This window comes from Psammomys obesus, unplaced genomic scaffold (genome assembly GCF_907164565.1).
Source record: "Psammomys obesus unplaced genomic scaffold, mPsaObe1.curated_primary_1811, whole genome shotgun sequence".
NCBI lineage: Eukaryota > Metazoa > Chordata > Mammalia > Rodentia > Muridae > Psammomys > Psammomys obesus.
Genome location: NW_026585686.1, coordinates 12226164 through 12247030, shown reverse-complemented (window position 1 = coordinate 12247030; position 20867 = coordinate 12226164). Strand labels below are relative to the sequence as shown.

The 20867-nt window shown below is 38.4% G+C and overlaps 1 protein-coding gene and 1 pseudogene across 5 annotated transcripts in view; one reads left to right on the top strand and one right to left on the bottom strand.

The window, feature by feature from the left end:
- The window catches only part of Ptprd (protein tyrosine phosphatase receptor type D), a gene marked incomplete in the record, with an annotated part of 2622804 nt that overhangs the window by 990234 nt on the left and 1611703 nt on the right, over positions 1 to 20867 (bottom strand).
- Positions 16975 to 18077, top strand: LOC129693242 (developmentally-regulated GTP-binding protein 1-like; annotated as a pseudogene).

Below are 20867 nucleotides of genomic sequence, written 5' to 3'. Positions count from 1 at the left end.
TTTAATGTGTCTGGTTTTATGTTGAGGTCTTTGATCCACTTGGACTTCAGTTTTGTGCAGGGTGATAAGTATGGATCTATTTTCATTTTTCTACATGTAGACATCCAGTTGAAACAGTACCATTTGTTGAAGATGCTATCTTTTTTCCATTGTATGGTTTTGGCATCTTTGTCAAAAAACAGGTGTCTGTAAGTGTGTGGGTTTATTTCTGGGTCTTCTGTTCGATTCCATTGATCCACCATTCTGTTTCTATGCCAGTACCATGCAGTTTTTATAACTATTGCTCTATAGTACAGCTTGAGATCAGGGATGGAGATACCTCCAGAAGATCTTATATTGTAGAGGATTGTATTAGCAATTCTCGTTTTCTTGTTATTCCATACGAAGTTGAGAATTTTTCTTTCCAGGTCTGTAAAGAATTGTGTTGGCAATTTAATGGGAATTGCATTGAATCTGCTGATTGCTTTTGGTAAGATGGCCATTTTTACTATGTTAATCCTGCCGAGCCATGAGCATGGGAGATCTTTCCATCTTCTTCTAATTCTTTCTTCAGAGAGTTGAAATTTTTTTTTCATACAAGTCTTTGACTTGCTTGGTTAGGGTTACACCAAGGTACTTTATGTCATTTGTGGCTATTATGAAGGGTGTTGTTTCCCTAATTTCTTTCTCAGCCCTTTTGTCTTTTGTATACAGGAGTGCTACTGATTTTTTTGAGTTAAGTTTGTCCAGCCACTTTGCTGAGATGTTTATCAGCTATAGGAGTTCCCTGGTGGAGTTTTTGGGGTCACTCATGTATACTATCATATCATCTGCAAATAGTGATAATTTGACTTCTTCCTTTCCCATCTGTATCCCCTTGATCTCCTTCAACTGTCTTATTGCTCTAGCAAGGACTTCCAGCACTATGTTGAAGAGATATGGAGAGAGTGGGCAGCCTTGTCTTGTCCCTGATTTCAGTGCCATTGCTTTAAGTTTCTCTCTGTTCAGTTTGATGTTGGCTATAGACTTGCTGTATATCGCCTTTACTATGTTTAGATATGTGCCTTGTATACCTGATCTCTCCAGTACTTTAAACATGAATGGATGTTGGATTTTGTCAAATGCTTTTTCAGCATCTAGGGAGATTATCATGTGGTTTTTTTCTTTCAGTATGTTAATATGGTGGATCACATTGATGGATTTCCGTATATTGAACCACCCCTGCATACCTGGGATGAAGCCTACTTGGTCATAGTGGATAATATCTTTGATGTGTTCTTGGATTCAGTTTGCAAGTATTTTGTTAAGTATTTTTGCATCAATGTTCATAAGGGAGATTGGCCTGAAATTCTCTTTCTTTGTTGAGTCTTTGTGAGGTTTAGGTACCAAGGTGACTGTGGCTTCATAGAATGAGTTTGGTAATGTTCCTTCTGTTTCTATTTTGTGGAATAGTTTGAAGAGAATTTGAGTTAGCTCTTCTTTGAAGGTCTGATAGAATTCTGCGCTGAAGCCATCTGGTCCTGGGCTTCTTTTGGATGGGAGACTTTTGATGACTGCTTCTATTTCTTTGGGGGATATAGGACTATTTAATTGATTTACCTGGTCCTGATTCAGCTTTGGTAAGTCAAATTGATCAAGAAAATTGTCCATTTCATTTAGGTTTTCAAATTTTGTTGAGTAGAGACTTTTGAAGTAAGTCTAATGATTGTTTGGATTTCCTGAGTGTCTGTAGTTATGTCCCCCTTTTCATTTCTGATTTTGTTGATTTGGGTGGTGTCTCTCTGCCTTTTAGTTAGCTTGGCTAAGGGTTTGTCGATCTTGCTGATTTTCTCAAAGAACCAGCTCTTGGTTTAATTGATTCTTTGAATTGTTTTATTTGTTTCCAATTGATTGATTTCAGCCCTGAGTTTGATTATTTCCAGCCGTCTACTCCTTCATGGTATGTCTGCTTCTTCTTTTTCTAGGGTTTTTAAGTGGGCCATTAAGTTGCTTGAATGAGCTGTCTCGAATTTCTTCTTGAAGGCACTTAGTGCTATGAACTTTCCTCTTAGCATTGCTTTCATTGTGTCCCACAAGTTGGGGTATGTTGTGTCTTCATTTTCATTGATTTCTAGAAAGACTTTAATTTCTTTCTTTATTTCTTCCCTGACCCAGCTGTCATTTAGTAACAAGTTGTTCAGTTTCCATGTGTGTGTAGGCTTTTTGCTATTACTGTTATTGTTGAGGTCCAGCTTTATTCCACGGTGATCAGACAAGATACAAGGGATTATTTCAATCTTCTTGTATCTGTTGAGGCTTGCTTTGTGACCAACTATATGGTCTATTTTGGAGAAGGTTCCATGAGGTGCTGAGAAGAAGGTAAATTCTTTTGTGTTTGGGAGTAAAGTTCTGTAAATGTCTGTGAGGTCTATTTGATTCATGACCTCTGTCAGAGACATTGTTTCTTTGTTTAATTTCTGTTTTGTTGACCTGTCCTTTTTTGAGAGTGGGGTGTTGAAGTCTCCCACTATTAATGTGTGGGGATCTATATGTGGTTTAAATTTTATCAATGTTACTTTTATAAATGTGGGTGCTCTTGTATTTGGGGCATAGATGTTCAGGATTGTGATGTCATCCTGGTGGAATTTTCCCTTGATGAGTATGAAGTGTCCTTCCTCATCTCTTTTTATTAATTTTGGTTGAAAGTCTATTTTATCAGATATTAGAATGGCTACTCCTGCTTGTTTCTTGGGTCCATTTGCTTGGAAAGTCGTCTTCCAACCTTTTACCCTCAGGTAATGTCTATCTTTGTGTCTTAGGTGTGTTTCTTGTATGCAACAGATTGCTGGGTTTTGTTTACGTATCCATTCTGTTAATCTGTGTCATTTTACTGGAGAGTTGAGTCCATTGATGTTGAGAGAGATTAATGACCAGTGGCTGCTAGATCCTTTGATTTTCATGTTGGCTGTGTTCATAAGGTTGTGTGCTTCGTTGCTTTTGTTTTACTGTAGTAAGGTTAATTATTTCCTGTGTTTTCTTGACAGAAGCTAATTTTCTTGGGTTGTATTTTCCCTTCCAGTGTCTTCTGTAATGCTGGATTTGTGTGTAGGTATTGTTGAAATTTGTTTTTGTCATTGAATATCTTGTTTTCTCCGTCTATGAGGACTGAGAGTTTTGCAGGGTATAGTAGCTTGGGCTGACATCTGTGTTCTCTTAGGGTCTGCATGATATCCGCCCAGGCCCTTCTGGCTTTCATAGTTTCTGTTGAAAAGTCAGGTGTGATTCTAATGGGTTTGCCATTATATGTTACTTGGCCTTTTTCCCTTGAAGCTTTTAGTATTTTTTCTTTGTTCTGTATACTTACTGTTTTGATTATTATGTGGCGGGAGGATTTTCTTTTCTGGTCAAATTTGTTGGGTGTTCTGTAGGCCTCATGTATCCTTATTGGCTTCTCCTTTAACTTGGGGAAATTCTCTTCAATGATTTTGTTGAAAATATTTTCTTGGCCTTGGAGAAGGGATTCTTCTTTTTCCTGTATTCCTATTATTCTTAGGTTTTGTCTTTTCATATTGTCTTGGATTTCTTGGACGGTCTATGTCAGGAATTTTTTGGATTTAACATTTTCTTTGACAGATACATCGATTTCTTCCATTGTATCTTCTACAGCTGAGATTCTTTCTTCCATTTCTTGTATTCTGTTGGTTATGCTTACCTCTGTAGTTCCTGTTTTCTTCCCTAAATTCTTCCTCTCCATTATTTCCTCCATTTGTGTTTTCTTTAATTTTTCTAGTTCTATCTTCAGGTCTTGAGTTGTTTTGTTTACTTCCTTCACCTGTCTGCTTGTATTTTCCTCTTTTTCTTTTAGTTCCTTCAACTCTGTCTCTTTTATTTCTTTCAGTGATTTAGTTATTTCTTCTCTGAAGGCCACAAGCTGTTTGGGTGCATCTTCCCGTATTTCTTCATGGATGGCCATAATCTGCTTGTCTTTATCTTCCTCCATTTCTTTACGAATAGCCATGATCTGTTTGGTTTAATCTTCCTCTAATTCTTTACGTATTTTATTTGTTTCCTCTTTTATCCTCTTCATCAACATAGATGTAAGGTCCTCTTCTTGATTTTCTTTTATGCTACATTGTTCAGGGCTGTTTGCCCCTGGATGGGTGGGTTCTGGAGATGCCATATTGCTCTGTCTTTTGTTGGTTGACCTTTTACGCTGACCTCTACCCATTGGGCTGATTTAGGTGTTGGCTGTTAGTTTCTGTGCTTCCTGGAGTCCTGAGGTAGGGAGTATCCCCTTGGCTGGCAGATGATTTTTCCTGAAGGACTCCTTCTCTGCTTTTTGGTTATGGTCACTGTATGGCCAGTGTTTCTCAGGAGTTGCCATTGCTCACCTCAGGTTTATAGCCCTGAGTAGTAGCTGTGGTCTATGTTAGGCAGGGGGGGGGATCTCCTCTTACCCATAGAATTTCTCAAGACAGCTGCCCCACTGCTGGGTTTCTTGTTATAAATTTAGTGTGCTGCTGCTCACTAAATTTCCATGTACAGTCCTCTTGAAGAACCTGCTGATTCCCTAGCTGTGGGGTTTTCTCCCAACAGGGAAACTCAGTCTGTTATCCTGGGGCTCACAGCTCTGTCTGGGAAAGTGAGAGGTGCACTCAGCAAGTCTCTGGGCCAGAGGCTGATTGCTCTGCTCTGGACCTGGAGAATGTGCACCTAGGTTGAGTTAGCGCCTGGGGCGCTGCTCTGGTCTGGAGGCTGGGTGCCTCACTCTGGACCAGAAGCTGTGTGTCCCTGTCTGGGATGGCGGCTGCAGGCACTGCTCTGGTCCAGATGCTGTGGGTGCAGCCCTCTTGAAGGACCAGGGATTCCCACAGTTTTGACAGTCTAGCCAGGGATAGCTGGTTGATCCTTGGTACAGTATCTGAGGGCTGCTGTAATGGCTCTCTGGCTTTTGTAGGTCTGAGGATGAAGCTGTGTGTCCCAGTGCCCTAGGGGAACTCAATAATGGCGGCAGAGCACAGCGCTCCTGCCTGCATTAGAGTCTAGAGTCTGAGTGAATCCAGGAAGTGTTTTGGTGCTGGGTGTCCTAAGCGTTAGACCTGATGATCCCCTCCGCGGGGGGTTTCCTCCTGCCAGAGACACCCAGTCTTTGCTTTGGGGACCACTGTTCTGTCTGGGGTGGCGAGTAGAACCCACATGCACAGATGCCCGCTTGTGGCTCAGCCTTTCTGGCCATTGGGAGCCTTCGCTGCTGCCTAAACTGGGTAATTTTCCCTAGTCTTTTTCGGGGTGGGGGTGTTGGCTGGGTGCTCTGAGATCAGACCAGCCTTTTCCCCCCCTGTGGGTTTGCACCTGCCAGTGAAAAGCAGTCTCTGGTGCCTGGTGCCTGGTGCCCACAGTTCTATCTGAGGCAGCAAATCAGGCGTGCAGGCAGAGCTCTGTGCAGGCGCCTGAGTCCCGGCTCTGGGTCCGGGCTGGCTCTTGGGGTGCCCACGGAACCCGAGTCTTTTCCAGGGGATGTCTCGGTAACCTGAGGTCGGTCCCAATCGTTTCCTGCCTGTGGGGTTATCTCTCGACTGGGAAATCCAGTCTGTGGTGTTGTGGGCCCACAGTTCAGTCTGGGACCGTGACCTGATCACGCTGGGGTGTAGCTCTAGGCTGGCGACCAAGTGCCTGGAGGAACATGGATCTCTTCCTCGGTTTAGCCGGGTGAGTTAAGGTTGATTGAATCCTGCACCATGGGGTATCCTCTCACCTGTGAAACACAATCACTTGTGTTTTATGGCTGTGAGTTCTGATTGCTGATCACTGTGCCAATCCTGCTGTGCTGCTCCTCAGAATGAGAATCCTCCCGGTGCCGCCATCTTGCCCCGCCAAGTGCCTCATTCTTAATGTGTACAGGAATGAATGAATTTCTTTTTATGCATACACATACATACTGTCTATATTCCTAATGCATTATTAGCTCATATGAAATGGATGTCGTATATGTAATCTTGGAATCAGGAAGAACAAAGACTCTTTGCAGGAACACTCATAACTGAGTCAAGTTAGTACTTCTAGACAGAAAATTAAAACAAACGTCTTATGATTGTTATTTTTATTTGATGTAGGTGAGCTCATTACATGTGTCACTGGCGCTCCCAGAGGCCAGAATAGAGTACTGAATGTTATGGATGTAAAGGTATGAACCACCATGTGTATTCTGGGAACATAAACTCACTCCTCTGCAACAGCAGCACGTGCTCTTAAATGCTGAGCTGTCTTTCTACCTGTAGGAGTTAAACTCAGATTTCTTTATCACCAATCTTAGTGAATTACTAAAATACAAACACATGTATAAATATATTGTATATTGATATATGTTATTTTAAAACATGTTTACATACATGTCGGTCTAGATGCTATGCATGTGTGTAAATACATATGTGTATATACATAGACTTATGTGTATGTTTGTATAAATCATAGATCTGTATATAAATATAAGGGTGTCAGTCATATGTACACACACATACATATATGTAGTTTAGTACAATATCACTCATTTTCTCACATGAGAGTAAACATGTTTTCTCCTTCTGATGTTGTCTAGCCACAGTTATATTGAAAAAACTTTCCTGATCATGGTTTCTTGCAAGTGAATGAACAATTTTTATGGTATAGAATTATTACAAAGATTAAATGTCAAATCCACAGTAAATGCTACTGTGGCCTTGATGTTTTTTTTTTTTTTTTTTCCCAAAGGGTTTGTACACTGGAATGTTGGACTATGATTTAGTGATGTAGAATTAGTTTCTGCAGTTCTCTGGGATAGCAGGCTTCAGAAGGCACTAATATACTTTTTATGAGATTCTGCATTCTCATGAGCTTCATCCATGTGCTCCACTGCCATCGTGTTGTCTTCTACAATATAGCACACTTAAAAAGACTCTAATTAGATAGCAGTGCTACAGCAGTGCCTGATATTAGAATATAAACACCCAAAATTCCGAAGTAAATAAACCCTCATTCTTGATTATGTTGTCCTCATTTAGATATTTCATTAGGATATAATGAAGATATAGAAATGCAGAGCAGAATCTCTAACTCAAAGGAAGCACTCATAGGTGTTGAGTTCCTTTATATTCCTAACACCACTTTCCTGGAAGATATCCTACTAGTAGTTTCTTAATGCAACAGTACAAACTGAGAAGACCCATTGTAATAGACAAGCTCCACTATAGTAGCTGAAAGTATTTGAAATGTAGATATTTTTTTTTACTTAGAGATGCAAGATTGATATATAATCAATTTTTTTTATGGAGATATCATTACAGTAGATTATCAAGAATAGAAATGAAAGGTAAGGTTGTTTTGACCTTTTGTTTCCCTGTAACACTTCTATCCCACACAATTGTTCCAGAACGAGGCACATTGGAAATAATTCTAGTAAGTCGAGAGTACTATGATTTTACTTGTGTAAAGCTTAAGTTGGATCAATCAAATAAATATCCTCTATCTGATAAGATTCTAGCAAGGCCCCAAGTTGGTTTTTGTTGTTTGTTGTTTTGTTGTTTGTTTCTTTGTTTCTTTGTTTTGATACAGGTTCAGACTATATTCTAGGCTCCACTTGAATTATGGAGACAAGGGTGATCCCAAATCTGCAGTGCTCATTTATTTTCAGACTTTCAGAGGCCCATAGTGGAAGGCTCCTGTCCTGATACGTGTTTTCTCCTACTTCTGATTGTAGGTGTGGGCCATTATTTACATCTACCTCTAGATAAATAAAAAGTATTAAAAGATCACTAGGAATTTAAAGAATCCATGGGGATCTAAAGACCATGTGAGATGACGAAGGACTACAGTGGCTCATAAAAGAGAGGCTGGCCACTAAGCTGTAATGTGATAAAAATCTCCAACATTCCCTTCTTTCCTTGCATCTCTCACCCCAGACTTAACACCCATCTTAACATCTTAACATCTTAACATCTCAGTTAACTATTCATTCCTTATAGGTATATTCATGTCCACTTTCCAAGTAACTATAGATATCCTTAAGTTAACAAATAAAGAGTATGCAGCATATGTACTATATACTCAGTAGTAGTATAAAATTATATTACTACTCAGAGTAGTAGTAATATAAAACCGTTCTCTCAGAGTTTATACCACTGAGGGAACAACGGTTAGGGCAGGATAGCTTCAAAATGAAGATATTTTTAGAAAGACTCAGGCATTAGAGGATTGATATATGAAAAAGAAGGTAGATTAATTTCTATAAAAATTATTAACTAGATCTCATAAGCTTCCAGGTTGGTGCACATATGAAGTACTGGGCATTGACACAAATAGAAGCAAGGTCGACGTGATATGTCCTTGGCCCCAACCTCATCCTATGCACCTTTCCCATACTATACTTATTCCTTTCAGTACATCTGAGATGACACATTCCTACATGGAATGTAAAAATAAAGTTTGTCTGAGGTCTGTAAGCCACTGTAGCAGGATTTGAAATGAAGAAAGGGAGAATCCCAATTTAAAGTCAGTTATCAGATATTTAAGAAGGCCAGGCTTGCATTTGGTATCAGAAGTCAGTACTGTCTTTTGGGATGGAGCCAGTTAACTTGCAGAACTTAACAGGAACTCCAAGTACTGGCAGAATTATATTAAATTGTCAAACAATCAGCTGTCTTTCAGAGAAATGGAATATTTCTATGGGGCAGTCACATGCCTAATCTGAGAACGCTGCATGTACAGAGAAACTGATTTCACACTCAGGAGCTATGATCTGCTGGCTTGAGATAAAAATAAAGCCAGACTATATCCTCTTTCTCAACAAGTGTTACAACCTTGTTGAGAAATGTTGTCTGAGTTCACTATCTTTTGTTGGATAATCTTATTTAAAACAATCTAGTTGCAAATAATTACTCTTGAAAGTTAAGGCAAACAGATTTTTATCTTTCTATAGTATACACAAAAATGTAAATCTCACACTTGCTTCATCTTCCAAGTAAGTCGAGGTGTGAAAGTCTGTATCTCCTTTCATTCTTGTCCTGAGCATGGACCCTTATAAGTTAGGAGCACAGTAATACATGATTTGCTTCTTTTATAATTTGGCTTATCTATGTGATCCCTATTACTTTTGCTGAGGAAACAAGTTGAAGGAAGATACTTTCATTGCTCATGTTAATTAGTTGTACTTGAATACAAAATAGACACACAGTTCTATCACATTAACACTGGTCAAAACCCTTTTCAAGTGAGAATTGACTCAATCTAGCTTTACATGCTCAACTTGTTTGGGAGAGCCAAAGTAGAAACATATACTGTCACAAATTGCTAGCTTGGGTAGAGAGTGCTTGTGGAAGAGATCTCAGACACAATGAAGATGTAAAATTGTCAGAGTTCCTGTCAGTAAGAACATTTATGGCCTAAGAAATCCATAGTTTGTGTATTTATAGAGACAAACTATAAATTGTACTTTACATGTTTATGAAGACAAACTATATAATTGTTATTAAACCACAAAGACTTTTTAGTTACTGCTTAATCCATTTAAAGCATTGACTTTGATGAACAGTAATCCTCCATGTGATTGTTACAGATAGGTATTTGCTGTGGCTCTCTGGTTTTTCTAGGTACTTGTTATCTCTGTACAAGCCTAAGAAATACTTCATTTTTTGTGTTACTTTGGCCTCACATCATTCCTCATCATTTTTCTTGTTCACTCTCATTTTGCTGGTCTTTATCTGGGAAACTGGTGGCACAGAGTAATGTGTAATTGTCAAAGGTCTAGCTCTACTTCTTATAATTTCATTCTCTTTACATTTCTACTTCGCATTTAAAACAAACATATTGTTCCTGCAATAACACTTTTTATCTGTAAGCTATTGTGCAGTATAAAAGCATTGTTCTGTAGAAGAAATACCAGGAGAGCTTTTTGTTTGCTAAGCTGTAAAACTAAATTCCTCAGCACATAAAGTGCATTATATTCCTCTTTGCATTTACACCACGGAAAAGAGCGTTGTGACTGTGACCAACAGGAAACATTAAAAACTGATTTAAGGAATGGTGGGACCTTCCAAAAATTCTAGCACTCTGTAAGCTGATTTTAGAGTGTCTCAAATTCAAGCCACTTTGGTCTACATAGTAAAACCCTGAAATAAACACATAAATAAGCTTGTGTAAAATAAATAAGTATATCTACATTGCATGTTATAAGAATTATCAAGAGTTATAACATGCAAGTACTAGAGGAATATAGTCTTAGACACACTTGTTTTAAAGCTCATGATACTCAATTAGATCATACATAAATTTAATGCAGCTTTGCTAAACATGATAGCTTTATTCCAATAAAGCCTGTAATTAGATCTACCCATCAACTGTGTGAAGGTCACTTTGTGGTAGAGTACAGACTTCACACCGTGTTATGAGGTTATTGTGCTAAAACAAAGTTCTTACTGAAGAAATACATGATGCAGAAGCTTCGGACCAGTGGCTCATTTTGCTTGGCACTTTGTTTTCACAATTGCCTTTGTGTAGTTTTATGCATCTCCTATTAGTTCTCTTTCCTCTCAAATGACACTCACTGTGTAGTACAAGCCAGGTCCTTTCCAAATCAAGGCCTGACACAAATGCTATCTCTTCCTGTGATCCTTCTAACTCTCCTAAGAAGTCACCTCTCCTCACTCTCCAGTGGCATGCAATTCATCTTTGTTTACAGACATATTCTGGACCTACTGTATCATAGTCAATCATGAATGACAATTTTGGTACACATTGAAAGTTGAGAAGGAATAATTACTCTATATTTTATTGGCTTATTGGTTATAAGCTTTGGCTATACGTTATTTATACCATATATTTTAATCGCTTATTAATGACAGCTCCTGAGAATTGAACCTATACCCAATATTCTCTTTCTATTTTTATACCTAAGATTTTAAATAAATGTTTTGTATGAATCTCTTTAGTAACTAGAAGAGAGAATAAGTATATGGGTGAGTTCTTCTTAAAAGCTTGATTTGAAAAGACTTGAAGTTATCTTGTTAAAAATGATTTTCCATGCTGCTTCAATTTTTTTATTGTTATAGGAATAATTAAAAAACAGTGCTATAAGCAGATTTGCGTTAACGTCCATCTGGTGGCTAAACAGCTAATAGTACTTCACCCTACGACAGGTGAGAGCGAACTTCATATAATATGTCATCTGTTACTGCTAGAGTGTCTCTACAAGTTCTGCTGTTGACCCTGAGACTACACAAAATAATCCTTTGAATGGAGTCACCTGCGTGCTACAGTTACATAGTGAGAAGCCACTGAGTTCCCACAGTTCTGGGAATGTGTCCTATCTTAAGGTCTTTAGAAGGCTAGTGTGTCCTCTGGGCATAACAAAAAGGCCCTGTTATGTCAGAGATTACAAAATTAAATGTATTCAGGGACAATGCATATAAACATGAGTAAATTGCCTTAGAAAGGCAATGGAAAAGGCCATTACTGACTGACAATTCTACTCTAATCAGTCAGAAGTGTCTGCTTTACTGAAGGCGTCAGGAACTAAGATGCCAAATGTCCTAATTCTAAATGTGATGGCTGAGTTGGATTTTTTTTCTATTAGTTATAGTTTATTCACTTTATATCCCACCTGTAGTCTCCTCCCTCAACCCCTTCCAAACTGCCATGCGCTACATCTGTGCAGGGGTCTTAGGTTATCTCCATGCATAGTCCTTGGTTGGAATAGCAGTCTCAGGAAAGACCCCTGTGCTCAAATTTTTTGGTTCTGTTGCTCTCCTTATGGAGTTCCTGTCCTCTCCAGATCTTACTGTTTCCCACTTCTTTCCTAAGATTCCCTGCACTCTGCCCAAAGGTTGCCCATAAGTCTCAGCATCTACATTGATAGTCTGCAGAGCAGAGCCTTTCAGAGTTCCTCTGTGTCAAGCTCCTGACTAGTTCCCTCTTTTCTCCTTCTTCTGATGTCCAGCCTCTTTGCCTTTCTGGATAGGAATTGAGCATTTTAGCAAGAGTCCTCCCTCTTGATTAGTTTCTTTAGCTGTTCAGATTTTAGTAGGTTTATCCTATATTATATGTCTATATGAGTGAGTATATATCATGTGCATCCCTCTGCTGCTGGGATAGCTCACTCAGGATGATCTTTTCCAGATCTCACCATTTACCTGCAAATTTCATGATTTCCTCTTTTTTTTTTTTATTGCTGAGTAATATTCCATTGTGTAGATATACCACAATTTGTGCATCTATTCCTCCACTGAGGGGCATCTGGAGTGTTTCCAGCTTCTGGCTATTACAAATAAAGCTGCTACAAACATGGTTGAGCAAATGTCCTTTTTGTGTACTTGAGCCTCTTTTGGATATATGCCTAGGAGTGGTATACCTGGATCTTGAGGAAGCGCTATTCCTAGTTGTCTGAGAAAGCGCCAGATTGATTTCCAGAGTGGTTGTACATGTTTACATTCCCACCAGCAGTGGAGGAGGGTTCCCCTTTCTCCACAACCTCTCCAGCATGTGTTGTCTCTTGAGTTTTTGATCTCATCCATTCTGATGGGTGTAACATGAAATCTTAGGGTCGTTTTGATTTGTATTTCCCTCATGGCTAATAAGGTTGAGCATTTCTTTAAGTGTTCCTCTGCCATTCGATATTCCTCTGCAGAGAATTCTCTGTTTAGTTCTGTACCCCATTTTTTAATTGGATTACTTGATTTTTTTTTTGCTGTTTAACTTCTTTAGTTCTTTATATATACTGGATATATATGTCCAGTATGCCTGTCAGATATAGGGTTGGCGAAGATCTTTTCCCAATATGTAGGCTGTCGTTTTGTTCTGAGGACACGATTCTTTACAGACCTTGAAAGAAAATTTCTCACCTTCATATGGAACAACAAGAAACCCAGAATTGCTAAAACCATTCTCTACAGTAAAAGATCTTCAGGAGGTACCTCCATCCCTGATCTCAAGCTGTACTATAGAGCAACAATACCAAAAACTGCATGGTACTGGCATAGAAAAAGACTGGTGCATCAATGGAATCGAATAGAAAACCCTGACATAAATCCACACACTGATGGACACCTGATTTTTGACAAAGATGCCAAATCCATTCAATGGGAAAAAAAGACATCATCTTCAACAAATGGTGCTGGTCTAACTGGATGTCTACATGTAGAAAAATGCAAATAGATCCATACTTATCACCCTGCAGAAAACTAAAGTCCAAGTGGATCGAAGACCTCAACATAAAACTAGACACACTAAACCACTTAGAAGAAAAAGTGGGGAATACCCTTGAACTCATTGGCACAGGAGACAGCTTCCTGAGCAGAACACCAACAGTACAGGCTCTAAGAGCAACAATCAGTAAATGGGACCTCATGAAACTGAAAAGCTTCTGTCCATTTCTCTTTGTTTCTGTCAGCCTGCCTCTGTGTCTATACTCATTTCTCTCCTTTTCCTACCTCTCTCCCTTTCTAGAATTGCATAAAATCTTTTGAATTTTTAGAATCAATTTCTAGTTTTTTTTAATTCTGCATTCTTTGTGTACATTTGAGTATGTGTCCATTTGACTCTTGTCATTGTCTCTGTCAAAAATGAGCACCTTCAATCAGCCCTTTACTAGATACTTATTGTGAAGGTGTTGTTTTACATAGACCTTATTATGTTAGAAAGGTAATCTGGTCCTAAAAAGAAGGAATCAAATACTGTTTTAAATGACAGAATTCACAGGCAAGAAATAATAGTTCTATAGACTTTTAAAATTGTTTTGTTTTAATAAATGAGATGAAATTAGAAGGATTGCATATTTGAAAAAGAAATCTTTCTAAATATTCAGTATGCAGTATTAGTTGAATGATGACTAAAATCCTTATAAAGAAACTTATTTTTAGTGTAACTGTTCTGCTTTGTAACTTCTCTTTAAGGCTGTTTCAACATGTATAAAAGCAAGTTCTTTCATATATGCATGGTATGCTAGAGTGCTTTCATCACTGTGACGATCAGGAGGTTAAAGTGTGACAGTTTTGCTTTGGCTCATAGTTGCAAAGTCCTCAGTCCACATTCCTGGACTATCTCATGTGTGGCTCCAGGCTGAGGTACAGTATAATTGTAGTGTGGAGAAAGCTGCTTAACTCTTGGCAGAAGGGAAATCGATACTGGAAAGAAGTACACACCAGGTGCATTCATCAAGGTTTTACTCACAGTGGTATACTTCTTTTTGTTTCATTTATTTATTACAATTTATTCACTTTGTATTCTAGCTGTAACCTCCCCTCTCCTCCCAATCTGGCCTTCCTTCCCTCTTCTCCTCCCATGCCCCTCCCCCAGTCCACTAATAGAGGAGATTCTCCTTCCTTTCCATTTGACCCTAGCCTATCATGTCTCATCAGGACTGGCTGCATTGTCTTCCTCTGTGGACTGTTAAGGCTGCTCCCCCAAACCCCCAGGAGGGGGTGATCAAAGAGCCAGCCCCTGGGCTCATGTCAGAGACAGTCTCTGTTCCCATTACTAGGGAACACACTTGGACACTGAGCTTCCATGGGCTACATCTATGCAGGGGTTCAAAGTTATCTCCATGCATGGTTGGTTGGAGTATCAGTCTCAGAAAAGAACCCTGGGCCTGGATTTTTTGGTTGGTTTTCTTGCTCTCCTTGTGGAACTCCTGTTACTTCCAAGTCTTTCTATTTCCCCCTTCTTTCATAATATTCCCTGCACTCTGCCCAAAGTTTGACTATGAGTCTCAGCATCTGCTTTAATATCCTACTGAGTAGAGTCTTTCAGAGGCTTTGTGGTAGGTTCCTGTCCTGTTTCCTGTTTTATCCCTCTTCAGATGTGTACCCTGTTTGCCCTTCTGAATGAGGATTGAGCATCTTTCCTAGCATCCTCCTTTTTGCTTAGATTCTTTAGGTGTACAGATTTGTGTAGGTTTATCCTATATTATATGTCTAGTATCTGCTTAGATGTGAGTATATGCCATGTTCGTCTTTCTGCTTCTGGGATACCTCAGTCAGGATGATCTTTTCTAGTTCCCACTATTTGCCTGCAGAGTTCATGATTTCCTAGTTTTTAAGTGTTGAATGTATTCCATTGAATAAATGTACCACAATTTCTGTATCCATTCCTCAATTGAGGGACAATTGGGCTGTTTCCAGTTTCTTCTTTAAGCTGTTTTATAGCTTGTGAAGTTTCTACCATCTCCCAAAATAGTGTCATCTGCTGGAGACCAGGTGTCCAGCACATGAGTTGTTGGAGAATATTTCATATTCAAATTATAACATTAGACAACAATGTTAAATTGACATTTACTCTGCCTTGAATTAACCTTCTAAAATTCACCCTGAAATTTAATTTCCACTGTAGCAGTGTGGGGAGTTCAGACCTTTAAGAAGTGATTGCTAAATGAAGATGTTCACCTCGAAAGTTAATTTATGTTAAATCTTGAATGAATAAATTAATACTTGGATTTAGGACACTTTTACCCTCTGCTCCCAAACCTCCTGTCTTCTCTCTTTTTCCCCTTCTGCATCTCTTGCCATGTGGCATATGATGATATGATATAGCATGAACATTCACAGGCTGCAATGCTTTTACTGAATTTCCCTGCCTCCATAATTATGGACCAAACCAGGATATACAGCTTATACTGAATCCAGTTTTTAGTATGCCATTAGAAAATCAATGAGGACTACATGTAAAACAATTGTATAAGTACAAAGGCACTGACCATAACACAAACAAAAGGCGGGGGGAAAGCCCATTTCTTCCCTCTTTTTCAAAAGGCTGTTTTGACCCACCATGCTCTAGTCCTAATAGAGCTCATTGACCCCAGAGCAGCTAACCTATAAAGGAGTTCAGGCGCTGCTCAAATGCTGTGCATGTAAATACTAATGCATGTCCTACTTTACACGGCAGTGCAAAGCTCTGGAGGGTGAAAGTCAGGCAGTTGGACCCCACACTGTTATAATTGGGTCAAAGAGGAGATGCAAACATTCTGCTACTAGCCATGTTTCTCAATGCCTGTGATTTTAACACATACCACCAACTGACCAAAGGTTAACATTTACAATACAGTGTCCATTCCACAGCAGGTGGGGATGATTTTCATTTTTCTTTAGTTTATTTAAAGACTTTCTAATTTATGCTAAACCAGAAACATGATTTGCATTTCAATATTAGAAAAATTAGGCCTACCTCGTGGATTAATTCAGAAGCTTTAGGGGACTATGCCTATGGAAATGGAATTTTAAGGACAGCCAAATTCGAAGAATTGCCACATCACCAAATCAGAAATAAAAACATAAATAGCAACAGATATACTACTGTCCAAAGAAACAAAACAAAACAGCAACAACAAAAAGAACCCAAACCAGAATCCTAATGTACATTTCCTTGTATATTTCTATGACACTATCGTGTGTTTAAAGAAATCCATTTATCTATTATCTATCTTTTATATTTTCACCTGTCATCATTCTCTCTTTCTCTTTTTCTCTCTCCTTGATAGTTATCCTTGGACTATGTATGCATGAAAACTCAGTAGCACAAAAGAAATATGTTCAGTTTTCCTCACCATTAAGTCCGAACCAGTTTAAAAGATGAATTACATTGAGTTTAATTCTGCCATATGTCGACACACTGCTGTTAGTTTATTTCATCCACACTGTTCCAGTGCTTCTCAGGCTTTCTAGTGCTGAGACCCTTTAATACCTTTAATAACTTCATGTTGTGGTGACTCACAACCATAAAATTATTCATTCCTGCTTCATAACTGTAATTTTTCTACTGTTATGAATTGTAATGTAAATTTCTGATGTGTAAGATATCTAATATGTGACCCCTGTAAAATGGTAGTTCAGCTCCTCCCCCACAAAGAGTTGTGACCTGTATGTTGAGAACTGCTTCTCTATACTATCTTTTTTCTTTTATTGAAAACATATTTTTGGCTTTGCAGTGGCCTGGGCGAGGTCAGCACATGAGAGGATCTAGCTACTGTGAAGGCCAGCTGGGCCTAGAGCCTTCTCTACCATGAGCAGGATCTTAGTAAAGATCACTGAGAGTGAAGCAGAGATAGCTCAGATTGAGAAGAACAGGAATACACATCACCTTGCACTGTTTAAGGCTATCCTTACTAAGCTTTAAAAAGAACTCATCACCCTGAAAGATGGTGGGTCAGGAGAAGGCTTTGATGTGACCAAGACAGGTAATGCTTGAATTGGGCTTGTGTGTTTCTATCTGTGGAGAAGTCAGCTCTGCTAAGTAATCTATCAGGAGTGAATTCTGAACTGGAAGCCTATGAATTCACTATTTTGATCACTGTGCCTGCTGCCATCAAATATAAAGATGCCATGCTCGAGTTCCTGGCTCTCCCAGGTATCATCGAAGATGCCAAGGATGGAAAGATAGAGTCAACAAGTCACTGCAAAGAAACAAACATGTAGCTTGATCTCAATTGTCTTGGATATCCTAAAACCCTTGGAACATAAGAAGATAATTGAAAATCAGTTGGAAGGATTGGGGATTTGCTTGAATAACACCCCCTAATAATGGCTTTAAAGAGAAGACAAAGGAGGCATTAATCTCACAGCCACTTGTACTCAGAGAGAACAAATGCTAGTAATGGCAGAAAGCATTCTTGTTGAATACAAAATTCGTAATGCTGACAAGATTTTTCATAGTGATGACACTACTGAGTACTTTATTGCAGTGGTAAAGGAAACAGAGTTTATATATCCTGTGTCTACATATTGAATAAGATTGATATGATCTCCATGAGGAATTAGGTATCATCTATAAGGTGCCTAATTATGTACCTATTTCTTCACATCGCCACTGGAACTTTGACAACCTGTTGGAGAAAAATCTCCAAAGTTTGGAGAAAAATCTGGGATTATCTGAAACTAGGAAGAATTTACATGAAAACCAAAAGCTAGTTACCAGATTATATAATACCAATAGTGTCATCCTGCTCCAGGAACACGGTGGAAGATTTCTGTATGAAGATTCACAAAAATCTTATAAAATTTTAAATATGGTTTCGTGTGTCATCTCTCTATGGAACATAATCCTCAGAAAGTGAGTAAGACCGTATGTTGACAGAGGAAGATGTCATTCAGATTGTGAAAAAGTGAATCCCGGTCTTTCCATCTGTAGGCTAGCCACAGTCATTTTCCTTATGGCCAAGTACCCTCCTCAACCCCTTCTGACTTTGGCAGCCACTGGATTGAGGTATACGGATGGATATAGAGGCTTGCAAAGAGGAAGATGCAGTTGTAGCTGAGGCTCACCTAGAATTCCTTATTCATCATTGTCAGTCTCTCAAAGTCTGAGTTTATAAGTGTGTGCCTACCATACCTCAGCAACATCACCTTCCTTACCTTGGTCTCACTTCTACTGAGTGGTATAAAAAAACTGGTAGGCTCACTCATTGAAGAAAAAAGAAAAAAATATTTCCATACAACAGATTTTGAATACGTTTTCTCTCTCCCAACCCTTCCCATTTTCTCCTCTCCTCCCCTCTCATCTGGAGCCATATCCTTTCCATTTGTCACTAGACAACAAACAGACATCAACGATATAATGATAAAATAAAATAGTATTTTTTTAAAGTTGGAATTGGAAAAAACCTACAATAAAATAAAAAGAGCCAAAGAAAAAGTACAAGAGATGCATAGAGATGTAGAGATACACCTTTGAATGCACAGGAAGGAATGGAAATACCAACTTGGAAGGTCAGGGATAGATTTAAGGTTGCGAACTTTCAGAGATGTATCAGAATAATTGTCTGTCTACTGTATATTCTGGGGCTTTGGGTTCTTTTTGGAATATGTTATTTTGAGTCATGATGTGGAAAGGTTACCCTCTGAACCAGAAGAATGTAGAAGAACCTCTGCTGGTAACCTCTTTTCCACAGGGCAAGTGAAAACCCTTGCCACAATATAAAGTTCCCTGAATTTTAAAATTTTAAATTCCTTAGGTTTATTTGTCTGCATTATATGCATGTATGGGACATATATGAATATGTTTTTGTTGAATTTGTCTCGCTTGAGATACCTTCCCAGAGCCTATCAGAATAGAAGAAACATATTTCATAGTCTCTGTTCTCCTTTATAAGGTCACTAAAATATTAAAATATATAAAAAATACTTTAAGAAATAGAGATGATATTTAAAAGTAGAACTAGTAAAACAATTTTCTAACTAAGCAAAACTGATTTTTTAAAGTAGAAAAGTAAAATTATAGTGAAAGTTCTTAAAAAGAACTATTTTAAAATTTCCAAAATAAGAGAATCAAGAATTTCTAGTACCAATGTATCAGCACTCATATTTCTTTACCAAACCTTGGTGAATACTGATTGATAAAACCAAGCATGTATCTTCCTAAGCATAGTTAAAAGCCTGTTGCTGAGGGCAATCATAGTCACAAATAGAAAATGGACTGTTGATTTTTGTTCAGTGAGAATGATGTATTCATTACATTGCCTTCTAAATATGCATGCCCATACTCAGATTTGTGCTGCTATCAGCTTTGGTCAGAGAATCTGGTTGCTGTTTTTTAATTGATTTTTTTAATAGTGGAAAATGTAACAGGCTGAATTGAGGAAGATAAGTATTTTCTGAATATTCAACCAAAAATGAGACATCTATACTTTAGGAAAAAAATGTTCATTATGAAAAGGAGGCAGAAAGAATTTCAGTCAGCAGAAGCAGGATCAAAGCACAGTAGAACATTATTTCTGGGTCTGACATGGCTATTGTACTCTTGAACTCATAGTAGCTATGTATGCCTGTATAATAAGTATACAAGATTTGTCTCATCAACATCCATCAATGTGGAAGAAGAGAGGCCTCATGAGACTTCATCTGCTTTTGGTGATCTGTGGGCAAATAATGGTTGGCAAAGAAGGAAGAACCAATTTCCTCAATGATATACCCACTATCAGGATGCAATGCTTTAAAAAAATACGCACTAATACCCTAGTATTAGCGAGCAATACTAATTATATATTAATTAGCAATCTTAATTAAATATTGGCTTACTAAATAAGACAAAAAGTAGAGGGTGGGTTAGTTTGGAAGATGAAAGAGGTTAGAGTGTGAAAGGGACAGAATAGGGTGATGGAGATGAATATGATAAAGAAGATTTATACAAACATCATAGTATAACTGGTGATGGTTAATATTGATTGTCAGCATGTTCTAAAATCACTAAAAAGAAAAAAATAATTCTGGGCATGTCTTTGAGGGATTATCTAGCTAATGTGGGGATGCCCACTCTAAATATGGGTAGCACCATACTGTGAACTGGGACCTCAGATTACACAAAAAGCAAAACAGAGCTGAACGCCAACATTCATCTCTTTCTGCCTTCTTTCTGGGGCTGCAATATGGCAAGCAACAAGACCATATGGATTCTAGGTTTTTGGAATTGGTTCATGGGAAGAATATAAAGAGTTTAGAACTCTAGGCTAAAAAGGCCCTAAGATTCTGTAAACAAAGCATTATTCTTGTGGGAACTTGCAAGACAAGAATGCCAAGAGCAGTGCACACAATGGGGACCAGGTTGACAAGGTTTCAAATAGAAATGAGGACTCCACTGGTTCAGAGGTTTTTATTGCTACATTTTTGCATAGACTATGCTGCATTTTCTCCATTTCCCAAGAACTTGCAAGAAGATGAAAAAACAGGTGACACAATTACTTTTTGGCAGAGAAAGTTTCAAGGCTGCAACACATCAAGATTATGGCTACTCTTCTCTGTTTTTATTCAGTTCTACAGTGATAGAGAGTCAACAGGAAGGCATGGAGTTTGGTTTGCAAAGATACTTTTACTGTCTAGATTTCCTTGTCATAGTTAAACTAGTCTTCAAAGTGTGAGCCAGAATAAGACTTTTAATTGCTTTTCTCACCATTTTTTTCCATA